Source organism: Mus pahari, chromosome 16 (genome assembly GCF_900095145.1).
Source record: "Mus pahari chromosome 16, PAHARI_EIJ_v1.1, whole genome shotgun sequence".
In the NCBI taxonomy this organism is placed as follows: Eukaryota; Metazoa; Chordata; class Mammalia; order Rodentia; family Muridae; genus Mus; species Mus pahari.
The window spans coordinates 27,367,202-27,379,455 of NC_034605.1; the positions used below are offsets into that span (position 1 = coordinate 27,367,202).

Below are 12,254 nucleotides of genomic sequence, written 5' to 3' on the forward strand. Positions count from 1 at the left end.
AAGGCTGCTATGAACATAGTGGAGCATGTGCTGAGTTTTAACATTTTAAAATTCAAGTTTTTGAAGCAGCTTATAAATTTGCACGTATACTTTTGGGGTTTTAATTGGAGTTGCGGTCTTAAAATTTTAAACGCCCCTCTAGTCATTTTATATTTCACCTTGTGAGTATTTAAATCTGTAAATGTATGAGTTAAAAAGCTCGTTTGACTACTGTTGTGTTCGAATCCGTGCAAGTTGATGAGCGTAGGGTACGGGGTAGCAGTTCCCAGTTCAGCTCACTGGACAGTGCCCCGTGCAGCCCCGGACCAGCCGCCAGGGGGCGCGGTCCGCACACCAGCAGGCCGCCTGCGCGGCTAAGAGGGACCTACAGGCTAACGCAGTGGCGGGCCACAGCAGCTTAGGACGCTGGAGCGATGCTGCTGCTAGAAACGATGCTCAGGATGAGCCTGAGGACTCAAGTTTTCCCTCGCCAAGGCCCTACATAATATTTTAACCTTCATCATCACGAAACTTAGAAGACAGGGCAACGGTGCCCGCAGACCGTGGGCGTTATTTGTAAAGCAGAGGCGCCTCTGAGGACCTAATAACTAAACCTGACTCTGGGGACTTGCATTGAAGAGAACTTGCTGTTGGTCCCCTCTGCTCCTTTTATGAAAAGTGAATATGGAGAGAGAAGACCCCTGCTCTAAATTTTTAACTGACTTATTTCACCAACACTGGTGACACTTGAGAGCGTCTTACAGAGTTACTTCAAAACATTGAGAGCTAGGGGAAGGGCACATGTAAAGAAGACACAGGAGTGTGGCGGCTGAGTGGCAACGCCTGATGCTTTCTCTACTTTGCGCGTGCTTGAAATTATTGTTAATGAAATATTTGTACACATTAAATGCCAAGTAAATACCAAGTAAACTGGAAGTAGTGGCAATCCTGTAATCCTCAGCTCTTGGGAGATGGAGAAGAAAGGAAGTTCCAGACCAACGTGGGCTACAGAGAGACCCTTTTATTTTTAATTTATATATTAAAATTATAAATATATATGCATGCATAGAGAGGATCGTGAAGAATCATGGAGTCGTCAATGAGTGAGCATGCGTGCCAGGAGTAGTCGTGCCAGGCATCTTTTCATCGTTAGCCCTTCCCATGACACAGGCTGGATTTCGTAAGAAGTAACTGCTCCCGGGAACTCGAGGAATACCTTAATCGTCTTATTTAGTTTTAGTTTCAAAAGGTCTTTCCTTCGAGCCGGATTCGAACCAGCGACCTAAGGATCACGGTGATAACTCCCTACAGTCCTCCGCTCTACCAACTGAGCTATCGAAGGAAGATATCTGTCTATTCTTTAACATTTATAAAATAGTTGGCTGACATGTTCTGATTCGTTTTGAAATCTAAGGAAATGTTTAGTTGGCACTAGGATATTCTAAAACTAATTTAGCTAGTGATCCCTCAACTTAAGAACAGGTTTGAGTTGAGTGCTTTTAATGTATAAGTGTTTTACATAGATTTCCAAAAACTGCTCCTAAGAATGTTCACGAGCCCTTCCAGGCAGGGCTGACTCCCTTTGTTGCATTTCTCTGCTGGGCTGTCCAGTCTCAGCACCTCCTTTATTTAAAGTGAGGTGGTAACATAGACAAGTTACCATCCTGAAGCAGAGCTATTGCCCATGGGCTTCAAGGAAACTCGTGATTCTCCTTTTTGAACAAGGAAAACCCAGGGGTAAACACAAACGCATGAGACATAAAACTTAAGAGGCCTTTGACAAGTAGGAAAGAAGTAGTCCATACTATTTTCTACAATTGTAGCGGGGCAAATAAATAAAACATGTCACACACACACACAACCAAGCAAAAATTTTTAACTATTTCATTTTTAAGTGTGCTGTCATGCTCGGCCAGCAAAAAAAAAAAAAAAAAAAATACCTATAGTGCCATTCAGTTTCCTGATCCTAAGAGAGAAAATGAATCTGTTAGGAAAACGAGAAGCCATCCAGGGATATTTTCGTGTAATATGTGAGTTATGAAAGTCATAATATTATGACCTGTATAAAAATGTTTCTGGCGTGTTTATATATTCTTGCAAATGTTAGAGAACTCATAGCATCTTCCTTCGATAGCTCAGTTGGTAGAGCGGAGGACTGTAGAGTACTAATGTGGTGATCCTTAGGTCGCTGGTTCAAATCCGGCTCGAAGGAATGATCTTTTGAAAAGGACTCACCATGGGCAGAAATCCTATGTAGCCTGGGCAGAAATCCTATGCAGTGAACCAATGTCACTTGAAATAGGGTAAAATAAACAAAGCCTGGAATAAATAACCAAAAGTGATTAAGGAATTCCAAGGGTCTGAAATTCATTGAAATTAAATCTTATTGCCTTTTTTTAATACTATCTTTTGGTGGTATAAATGTCAATTAAAAGACACCTCCTTCGAGCCGGATTCGAACCAGCGACCTAAGGATATCAAGGCCCATTCTACAGTCCTCCGCTCTACCAACTGAGCTATCGAAGGGAGGTCTGTATGACTTATGAAATAAGTATTTTGTTCTATTTTCTGATTTAAGTGCAGGCAATCATCAGGAAAGTTTTTTAAGGTCGTCACTGCCCCTGTCCTACAGTGCTATCCTGTCTCTTTAGGCCCTCTTCTCTTTATTAAAAGTGAGAGGAAATGGCAGCAGTACCATAGAGAGACAGTACCACCCTGAAGCAGAGCTACTGCCCAGTTCACCATAGAAACGCAGAAAATCAAGAGTGAATGCAAAAAGCATGAGCCACGAAACTTGAGAAGCTTTTGATATGTGTTTTAGGTTGGTTTCTGTTGCTGTGTTAAAATACTATGACCAAAAGCAACTTGGGGAGGAAAGGTTTTATTTAACTTAAACGTCTTGATCACAGGCCATCCATAAGGGAAGCCTGGGCAGAAATCCAAGCAAGGCCAGCACTTGAGGGCAGGAAACAAAGCAGATAACATGGAGGGGTGCTGCTTAAAAGCCTGCTCACTGTGGTCTGGTCACTCTGCTTATACAACCCAGAACCACTTGCCCAAGGGTGGCATCACCCACAGTGGGCTGAGCCATTCCACGCCAGTCATTACTTATGTAAATCCTCCCACAGACTTGCCTGCAGGCAAATCTGATAGAGGCATTTTTCACAACAGTGGTTCCCTCTTCCAGATGACTAGCTTGTGTCAAGTTGAGAAAAACTAATCATGGCATGTATTTAGGAATGTCCTGGCCCATGTTATATTGCACAATTATACTGAAGCAAATAAACATAATATAACATATTCTTCAAACTTAATACATTCATTCCTGGTTCCTAAAACAGGAAAATGAGCACCATGGGAAAGCATCAGAAGCCATACAGGAATACTTTTATTTGTCGGAATTTATAAATTTTAAAGTTTATTAGTTATGAAAGGCTAGGAGCAGAGACTGCATAGGCAAAAAGCTGGAGCGCTGAAGGAGGGCTGTAAGGAGCTGGCACAGCCTAGGTGCACCAGAAAGCCTCTGAGAAAGAAAACCAAAACTATGAGAAAGAAAACCAGCAACAAAATCAGAAGCCGGAGATGCTTACGAGCTCTGCCTACATGCTCCTGCTTCAGCCACTTCAGTTGCTGAGATTCCGGGCGTGGGTCTCTACACCCATCAGCTGTCATTTTCAGAGACTCCTCCTCAATAGACTCCGCTGGTGGTGGGGAAGAAAAGAGGGGAACAGGGACCGGTCCCTCTTTTATAATTTTACACCGACCTTTTCTCAATACTACCGTCCCAGATGAAACGACCACACATTTTAGGTATGTGTAGAACCGTCACAGGTGGGGCAGAGTGTGGTGGGGACACACTATGCAAAGGGACTGAACTGATAATTACGTTTTGCTTTGGGGTAAGCTTGGCCTGGCCTCATAAAATTTTTGCTAAATGTCAAGACCAAGGGGACCCCACTGGCTGTTGCATATATCTAATTCCTGCTTTAAAAAAGAAAGAAGCCAAGTAGGACACAGAGAGGACAGACGAGGTATCTAGGCTACAGGTCTAAACAACCAGATAACCATCAAAATACTTCCTCCTTCGAGCCGGATTCGAACCAGCGACCTAAGGATCACCACATTGCTACTCTACAGTCCTCCGCTCTACCAACTGAGCTATCGAAGGATACATGTTGCATTTACATATATCCTGTATATATAGGCATATACTCTACAGTAGTGTATATACTGTATATATACTCTGTTCTACTAACTATTAAAGGATACATTTAGTATATACTTAGTAATATATGGTCACGATTTTGCTTTGTTGATGTTATAACTAGGTGTTCTCAAACATTGGATATATTCTATATAGTGATGCTCATGGTTTTCTGAGTATATATAAAAAACAAGAAAGACAAAAAAAACCTAGTAAGATTCCCTGTCCTTGACCCTTTTCTAGATGTTCTGTAGCCACCCTGTCCTTTCTGATTACTTCCTTTCTCTTAGATTTATCTAAATTTTTCTAGATAAATGAAATGGTTACATCAAGTCCAAGACAACCCGGGAAGCCAGTTGTGGGCTGTAGACAGCCATAGCCAGTGTATTTTGGTATTTTGTATTTTGGGTATTTCTTCCTGAAAGTCAGGAGGTGGCACCATTTAGCAACTGCCAAAACTTCAGTGTGAATTTTAAGATATTCCTCATCTTCAACCACAACTGAGCATTTGGGAAGTTAACAACCAATCCAGTATTACTGGAACCCAAAACATTTGTTCCTGCTGAAAACCTCATACTGCGGGTGTAGTCACGCAGAAGATGGATCTGTGCCAAGGAATCGGCTAGCCTTTCAATCCTGTTCCACGCCTACAGTTCTCAGTCATTTGAAGGATTAATAGAGGTCAGATTGGGCAGATTCTGTCCGGTAAGAAGGAAGACTCTAGGCAGTGGTGAGTGGCAGCTCGAGTCTGACTAGAAGAGGAGTAACCGTGGGTTTCTATATACAATTTCAGCATCTGAGATTTAAAATGGAGGGAGCTTCTTCCCACAGAAAGTCATTCTCTTTTTGTCAACACTGACTGTAATGAATAAGCAAAAGAGAAAAGCAAGTGTTGCGGGTGGTCTAAAGTCCCTGGAAAGACCTCGTATGGGCTTTTGCACAGCTCAGAGACATGGGATCGGATTTGGGGATGTGTGTTTCTTTTTCTTTTATTTCCTTTCCCTGTTTGTTTATTCATTTATTTCTTCATTTTTACAGGACTTGTTTTCTAGCTCTGACTAGCTGGTATTCATGAAGCAATCCAGGCAGGCCTCCAACTCACCCCCACCCCCCCACCCCCCGCTACTGAGATACACCACCTCACAACCGGCTCTAGAATCACTGATTTAAATGTTTCACTTTCTTTCTTTTAGTTCTTATTATCTTGCTCCGATTTGATTGAGTTTTAAAAAAATAAAATAAACGTTAAACCCACAAGCGGAAGTCTTTTTGATGAACTTTCAGAAGAAGAGGCAATTGGGCTTGTGGTTGTCGACTAGGGACCTCACCACAGCCCTATCTGGAACCCGGAACCACACCTGATACTGGCACTCCGTAAATCCAAGGAAAAGAACAAGTATGTATTCTCCCTTTTTGCAAAGATTTCTTTAGGCCAAAACCATGTATGTATCCACATCTATCTGAAGGTAGTGGAACATTTCTGAAAGAAGGCAGAAGCATCGTGATTCGGGGTCATCTTGGACTACACCGTGAATTTCAGGCCGTGGCTCTATCTCAAAATTACCAGTTTCTTGATATTTTCTTTGGAAAATTAATTTTGAAATAGTGTCTGTAGGGAAGAGAAATTAACCAGGACAGGCCCTTTCACTTTTGGCCATGTGGCCTCCGGCAGTGATTTAAAGAAGGAGGAGGAGGAGGAGGAGGAGGAGGAGGAGGAAGGAAGGAAGGAAGGAAGGAAGGAAGGGAAAAGAAAGAGAAAGGAAAAGAAAGGAAAGAAAATAAAAGAACGGGAAAGAAAGTAAAAAAAAAAGAAAGAGAAAATGAAAAAGGACTGACCTTGAAGAGCGAGCCTTCTGGAGCCGTTGAGACCAAAGACGCGATTTCGGGATACAGCCGTAAAAGTTAGAGGACGTGAGGGATGTGAGGATTGGTGCGGACCAAGGAGTGAGCCAAAGTCGAGCCTAGGGAACTAGATTGCTTTTCTCGGCCGAATGTTTAATTCCCGTCTGGCATCTGGCTTCTGTGCACAGGGTCCCAGCACCGTTGTTTCCGTGATCTCGGCGCCCTGGCCCCTTTGTACGCACCCCCGTGCGACTCTCAGAACTGGCGGTACTGTCTTTCATCTATAGAGGGCGCAAGTAACCCCGGGACTGTTCGGTGACCACCAAGCCACAACCTCACACTTTTTGCTATGTAAAACAAGATGGCCTCAAAGAGGGGGCAATTCTCCTGCCTTAGGACCCCTTTCTTCCCCTCCCCTGCATTCCTGGGATTATAAAACACCAACCCTAACCCAGGAAAATTTTTCTTAAATACTCTATTTTACCTTCTCCACTTCAGTTTTTATCATCTTGTCCGGATTTCATTAGACTTAAAAAACAATCAAATCAACAAACACACTAACACCCCCTCCACCTCACCTTCTACTCCCACAACCTCTGTTTGATGAACTGAGAATACCAGCTAGCATTGAATTCCATCCAGATATCAAAAGGGAGCAAGGTAGCAGCCGCTCACCGCCAGAAGGGGAATTAGCTCAAATGGTAGAGCGCTCGCTTAGCATGCGAGAGGTAGCGGGATCGATGCCCGCATTCTCCAGTTTTGCATCTATGCCTGCTTCTTTTCCCATCATACCCCGCTAGAGCAAGAACAGCCAACTCCGTCACTTTTAGCCTCCATAGTTAAATTTCAAAAGTTCTCTCAGCAACCCGGAAGGGCCTAGTTCCTACCACACACTTTTCTCCAGGAAATGGCCGAGTTCTTTGAGATCCCTCTCGTGGCTTGGAGCTCTGGAGTTTTGTTGCTGTCGAGAGAATTTGCACACCTATACTTCCAGTAGTTATGTCTTAATATACTCTTTTATTTTATGTATTTCCTGTTATCCTATCAAGCTCTCACAGCTTTCCCTTTGTTAATACGCAAACGCAGTCCCTTTGTTGAGACGGGGAAGCGTATATGGCGGTGTTTGGATCTAGGTCATTGGCTTATTTGTTTGTTTGTTTCAGTTCAGTTACCCGCACTGGAATACAGCGCAAGATATGGAAAGAAATGTACGACTCTGTGTGGGTTGGAACTTACTGTGCCTTGCAGAAACGCCTAGTCCAGGACTATCTAATATATTTTGTATCCGAGGCCCAAACGTTATCTTTAAAGAAAAAAAAAAAAAAAAAAAAAAGAACTATTTTTCTTTAGCGGAGAACCCACTTTAAACACAGGGTCATCCGGAGTTGCCATCTCAGACCGACCTGCAACCAACTAGCCAGGCCTCGTGGATTTTCATGCTGCTAATTAAAGATCGTTATGATTTGCACCAAAACTTGAAAATAATTTGCTTAGAGAAAAGTTCTGACACATGGGATGGAAGATACAAGAAACTGCAAGCAGTACAACTTTCGATATATTGAACTGAAATCTTTGTCAATTACTTTGTCTTACTTAATTTTAATCTCTCGTTGACACGCTTCCACGGGTCACTGATTTCGAAAGTAGGGGTAATGTAGTTTAAAGGAATTAGTACAAAATTAGCAAATATGCACTACTGATAGGTGAGATTTTCTTTGAACTAAATCTCCTCTTGCATTTCTCCCCTAAAACTGCCATTTCGTTTCCAGCAATGCCATTTGTTTGTTTGTTTTTTGAGAGAAACGCTCTAGCAGCGTTATAAAGCCCTTGCAGCACATTAAAATCGCCTGTACAGCTTTTGAAATTCGCATCGCCTAGGTTGTAAAATGTCTCCAGGTCATTCTGGTTTACACCAATTTTCCCACCCAGCCTCTTGAAACAAACAAATAAAACGATCGTAACATAGTTTAACAAAGCTTGAAGGAACAGGATTTTCCTCCTGTCCAGAGGCGAAAGCAAGATGCCGGCTGAGAAACTTGAGCCTGAGGTCCAGCTGCTGAGAACGTTCTGACCACTGGAGGGCGCGCGTGGCCCACCGATTAACCTCAGGCCCTGCATTCACTCTCGGCCACGCGGCGGGTTGGGGGAGCACACCCGGCCCCAAACCTCGTGTCATCAGGACGTCGCTGGTCCCTTTATCCCAGGGCACAAGGATCTCCAGGGGTGGGGTTATGTGATCTATGACGTCAAAGCCTTCTTGGAAGTATTAAAAACTATTACAGAGAACAAATTTTAAAACCTACATTCACTTCTTTGCACATCGAGAGTAGTGTTGCGCTCATTCAAATACGAAAAATGTCGCTCAATTCTCTCGGAAATAGGCCCCAGACGCTAAAAAGTACAGGTTCCTTCGAGCCGGATTCGAACCAGCGACCTAAGGATGCCCGGAGTATCCACCTACAGTCCTCCGCTCTACCAACTGAGCTATCGAAGGACCCACGTGTACTTGCTCCCCTACTTGGGATGCCATCTCTGCGTGAGGTTAGAGTCGTATCGCTCATTGTGCAAGTAACCGCTGCCACTTAGTTTGCATTTATTCATTCTCTTATTTTATTTCAGTACCTCTTCAGAACCAAATTTCTGCGACTTGGTCCCTGAAGGAAACGGAAGTTTGAAAACCAAGGAAACAGAAGCAAAATTATGAAGGGCTTTGAGAGAACCAACTTTTATTGCGGTGAATTTAGACAGCTCGTTTGCCCCCGTTTATCAGCAAGATTTGGGACGTGTTAGTCTGCAGTTGCAGCAAAACAATATGGTTGGTACGGATGTGGTTGAGTACACTTTTATTCCCAACGCCAGGGAGTCGGGAGCAGTGAGATCTTAGTGAATTCCAACCGCAGCCTGGTCCACATAGTGAGTTCAGGGCCAGCCAAAGTGAGAGCCTGTGTAAACAAACAAACAAACAAAGGTGAGCAGGATAGGATAAGATAGAGATGAATAAAAATAAGACTATGGGAGGAGAAACATACTAAAACGTCCTTTAACTGACATTGATCTTTTTCGATGAACAAAGAGACCACATTAGCTTTTAATTTAAAAAATGACTATCAAGATGAAATTAATATGGTTTTAAATTATCAGTCTCCGTGCTGGGTTCAAGTAATGCTAATTAATTTGATGCTATTAGAATTCCTTCGGACTTCCTTGAGTTCATGAAGAGCTCCAAATGACTCTTATTCTTCCTTAACTCATGACAGACACATCGGACATCAGAAATCTGTCTTATTCTTCTCCAGAGTCTATTAAAGATCGTTGTGTTGCTGTATATTGGAGTCACACACATAGGCAAACAATCCCCCACCCAGAACTAGACCACTGGTGGACTAGCAGTGTCCACTCCCCTGTAGCACAAAGAAAAAGTTCTCTGCTATTGTTCAGTGTTTTGTAGGATTTCGTTGTTCTGTTTGTTTCCCTGAACAAGAATAAAAAGTGGGCTATTAATCACTTAGCTGAACACTAAACCTCTTCATGTCTTCAAGAAACATCGGAGTAAATTGAATATAACATTCTATCCCCTTCCCAAGGCCAGCTGGTTGAATGGGTTATCTTATTTTAGCTTATTACAGATGTATTTAAATTGTCCATTTTGTCCAAATGCACTTTCACAGGCTCAATTCCACGATTGTTGTTTAATCTAAAATGAGAACGTGCAAAAATAATAAATATGTTCTTGAAAGAATACAACTTCTCCTCCTCCTCCTCCTCCTCCTCCTCCTCCTCCTCTCCCTCTTCTCCCTCTTCTTCGCATTATTCACCAAAGCATAAACTGAAGGATGACCTCACTGTTACCACTTGTAGATTTTACCACTTGTAGATCTGACCAACAGCCCTGTCCTCCATGAGACTCCTGTGGAGCGACTTGAGTGGAAATTCATTTTCTGTTTTGTGCATATTTGCGTTTTGTGCTCCTCAATCCGGAAGACTTTCCAAGAGATCGCACCCAACCCACTTACATCCGGCAAGGAAGTTCTCTTGAACTGTGATCCGAGATGGCCGAGGGCCTTCTTCCGCTGCTGCCGGTCCTTTCTATGGTCCCCTCTGCTGCCTGCTCAGATAACTCTTGAGCAAAGGGTTTCCTGTTTCCTTCATCTAAGGCCCAGTCCCTCTGTATCCTTTTTGTGTCTCTTAAATTGCCAAGGCTTTCTAAAGTATGCACTTGCCTGCACAGATAGATCAAACACTGCGCCTAAACAGGCCAAATTGATCATTGATTGTCTTGACTGGGCCCTTCACCCAGAACCTTGATAAATTCCGAAGTATTCCTATGCCTATATAATCCTGGGGGCCGACACTCAGATGAGGGTTTACTGATTTTTTTTTTATTTTATTTTTTGGTCATAACAATCTCTCACCAAAAAAGTGTGCAAACCGCCTGCAGATGACCTGTTCCTAGGGAAGCTCGTGTAAACTTTTTTTAAAAGTCAATTCAGTAACATTTACTAAGTATGTAATGGTGTCCATGTTAAAAGGCTTAGTTGAAAGCCCTAGGTTAGGTTAAACTTAAAAGCCTTAAACTTAGTTTAAACCCACTGTTGATGTTTGGTTCCCAGTTTCAACATCATCAATTCTAGGAAGTCCATCCTGATATTTTACAATATATGATTTTGTTTACCTGACTTGAGGAATCCATATGCCGTTTTTGAATAAGTAGCGTATGAACTGGTTTTGTTCTGTGGGTTAGCTGGAATATGGAATGACAGGACATATAAAATGGAGAGACAGTAACATCCAGTTTCTTAGGTAAAGGAAAGAGGAAGGCGTGGATGGAGAGGGCAGGGAGGGTGACTACACTGGGGGGGGGGGATGGAGGGAGAGATTTTAAATGCGATCTCCATTGCCTCCTGGCAGATTATAATAAGGTGCTGAGGGCTCTCAGGTTTTCAAAATGATGCAACTGTCACCACCTAATCCCCTTTGCTTTGATTACATACTTTGGGCATGAATTTGGTCTTTCCAATTTTGAAAGCAATTAAAAAATGCAACTAGACCCCACAGTTATAGTTCTTGCCACAAATTTGTGAAGTCGACATTCTCATCTTAATGCGAATTAAAATCTACCTGGCAATCCTGACGGACACGCCGATCAGATGGGATACCTCTGCTCTGCAGTGAATCAACATCTGTCGACAGAAGCCTCCTCACAGAGATTGTCTGCGCTATTATTGTCCCTTCAGGTCTGCTCTTAACACAAAGAGCAAGACAGCCGGTAGAACTGACAGGTTATGGGAACAGCAGCAGAAAGCCTCAGTGGGTCACAGAAAGGGAGAGCCCTGAATGATTGATTAGTGATGGCAACATCACTTGTCTGGAGATCTGGAAAAGCCATAAGTGAACCAGGAAATATTTTGTAGTTTATCAAAAAGAGAGAGAGGAAAAGGAGAAAAGGAAAGAAGGAGAGGGGAGGTAAAAGAAGGGAGGACAAAGAAGAAAGAGAGCCGAAAACAGAAAGAGAAATGAAGAGATGGGGGAAAAGGAAAGAAATATGGATGAAAATAGAAGCAGGAAAATGTAGAGCACAGGGTAATAATTCCCAGTTAAACTTTTATTATTAGAATTTGGTCTTTTCTTACCTAGAAACTAATATGAACAACTAAACAAAATCTAAAAATGATGCCTTATAACGAGTTTGGGGGTGAGTAATACCTATTCTCCTATTGTACTGGAGAGGGAGGTCACACATGTGCCCGGCTAGCTCAGTCGGTAGAGCATGAGACTCTTAATCTCAGGGTCGTGGGTTCGAGCCCCACGTTGGGCGCAAGCAGACTTTTTGGTGACCGTTCGATCTTATTAAATTAATCACTATCAAGCAAAAATGATTTTAGACCTTGCGTAAGTTCTTTAAAAAATAAATTCTAATTACGGCATTACAGCGAGCACCTATGTTGTATCATATACTTATACGTCTTTTGCAGAATTTAGTACCCTCTTGGCGCAGAGCTCGCTGGTCTAGAGAGACTGGAGGGAAAAATGAAAGTCAAATCTGAAAACGACTGGTTCAAGTTGCAAATCGAAACCAAGTGTATAGAAAAAACACTTAGTTGCAAAAAAAAAAAGAAAGAAAGAAAGAAAGAAAGAAAGAAAGAAAGAAAGAAAGAAAGAAAGAAAGAAAGAAAGAAAGAGAAAAAGAAAAAGAAAAAGAAGGCTACAGAGTAAAACACTTTAAATTGTT

The 12,254-nt window shown here is 42.5% G+C and overlaps 1 long non-coding RNA gene and 7 other non-coding genes across 8 annotated transcripts; 3 read left to right on the forward strand and 5 right to left on the reverse strand.

Moving 5' to 3' along the window:
- Window positions 1-1,233: 1,233 nt before the first annotated feature.
- Trnay-gua lies at window positions 1,234-1,321 on the reverse strand. Its single transcript is given in 2 exon segments — window positions 1,234-1,269; window positions 1,285-1,321. It is a non-coding gene; the product is annotated as a tRNA-Tyr (tRNA).
- A 782-nt stretch (window positions 1,322-2,103) lies between these two features.
- On the forward strand, window positions 2,104-2,191 carry Trnay-gua. The gene is given in 2 exon segments: window positions 2,104-2,140; window positions 2,156-2,191. It is a non-coding gene; the product is annotated as a tRNA-Tyr (tRNA).
- A 228-nt stretch (window positions 2,192-2,419) lies between these two features.
- Window positions 2,420-2,505, reverse strand: Trnay-gua. The gene is given in 2 exon segments: window positions 2,420-2,455; window positions 2,469-2,505. It is a non-coding gene; the product is annotated as a tRNA-Tyr (tRNA).
- An 860-nt stretch (window positions 2,506-3,365) lies between these two features.
- Window positions 3,366-6,321, reverse strand: LOC110333576. Its single transcript, XR_002381087.1, has 3 exons — window positions 6,020-6,321; window positions 5,462-5,663; window positions 3,366-3,680 (listed from the first exon to the last, which is right to left on the reverse strand). It is a non-coding gene; the product is annotated as an uncharacterized LOC110333576 (long non-coding RNA).
- Window positions 4,060-4,147, reverse strand: Trnay-gua. Its single transcript is given in 2 exon segments — window positions 4,060-4,095; window positions 4,111-4,147. It is a non-coding gene; the product is annotated as a tRNA-Tyr (tRNA).
- A 387-nt stretch (window positions 6,322-6,708) lies between the features above and the next one.
- Trnaa-agc lies at window positions 6,709-6,781 on the forward strand. The gene has a single exon. It is a non-coding gene; the product is annotated as a tRNA-Ala (tRNA).
- A 1,650-nt stretch (window positions 6,782-8,431) lies between these two features.
- Window positions 8,432-8,519, reverse strand: Trnay-gua. The gene is given in 2 exon segments: window positions 8,432-8,467; window positions 8,483-8,519. It is a non-coding gene; the product is annotated as a tRNA-Tyr (tRNA).
- A 3,248-nt stretch (window positions 8,520-11,767) lies between these two features.
- Trnak-cuu lies at window positions 11,768-11,840 on the forward strand. Its single transcript has one exon. It is a non-coding gene; the product is annotated as a tRNA-Lys (tRNA).
- Window positions 11,841-12,254: the final 414 nt, after the last annotated feature.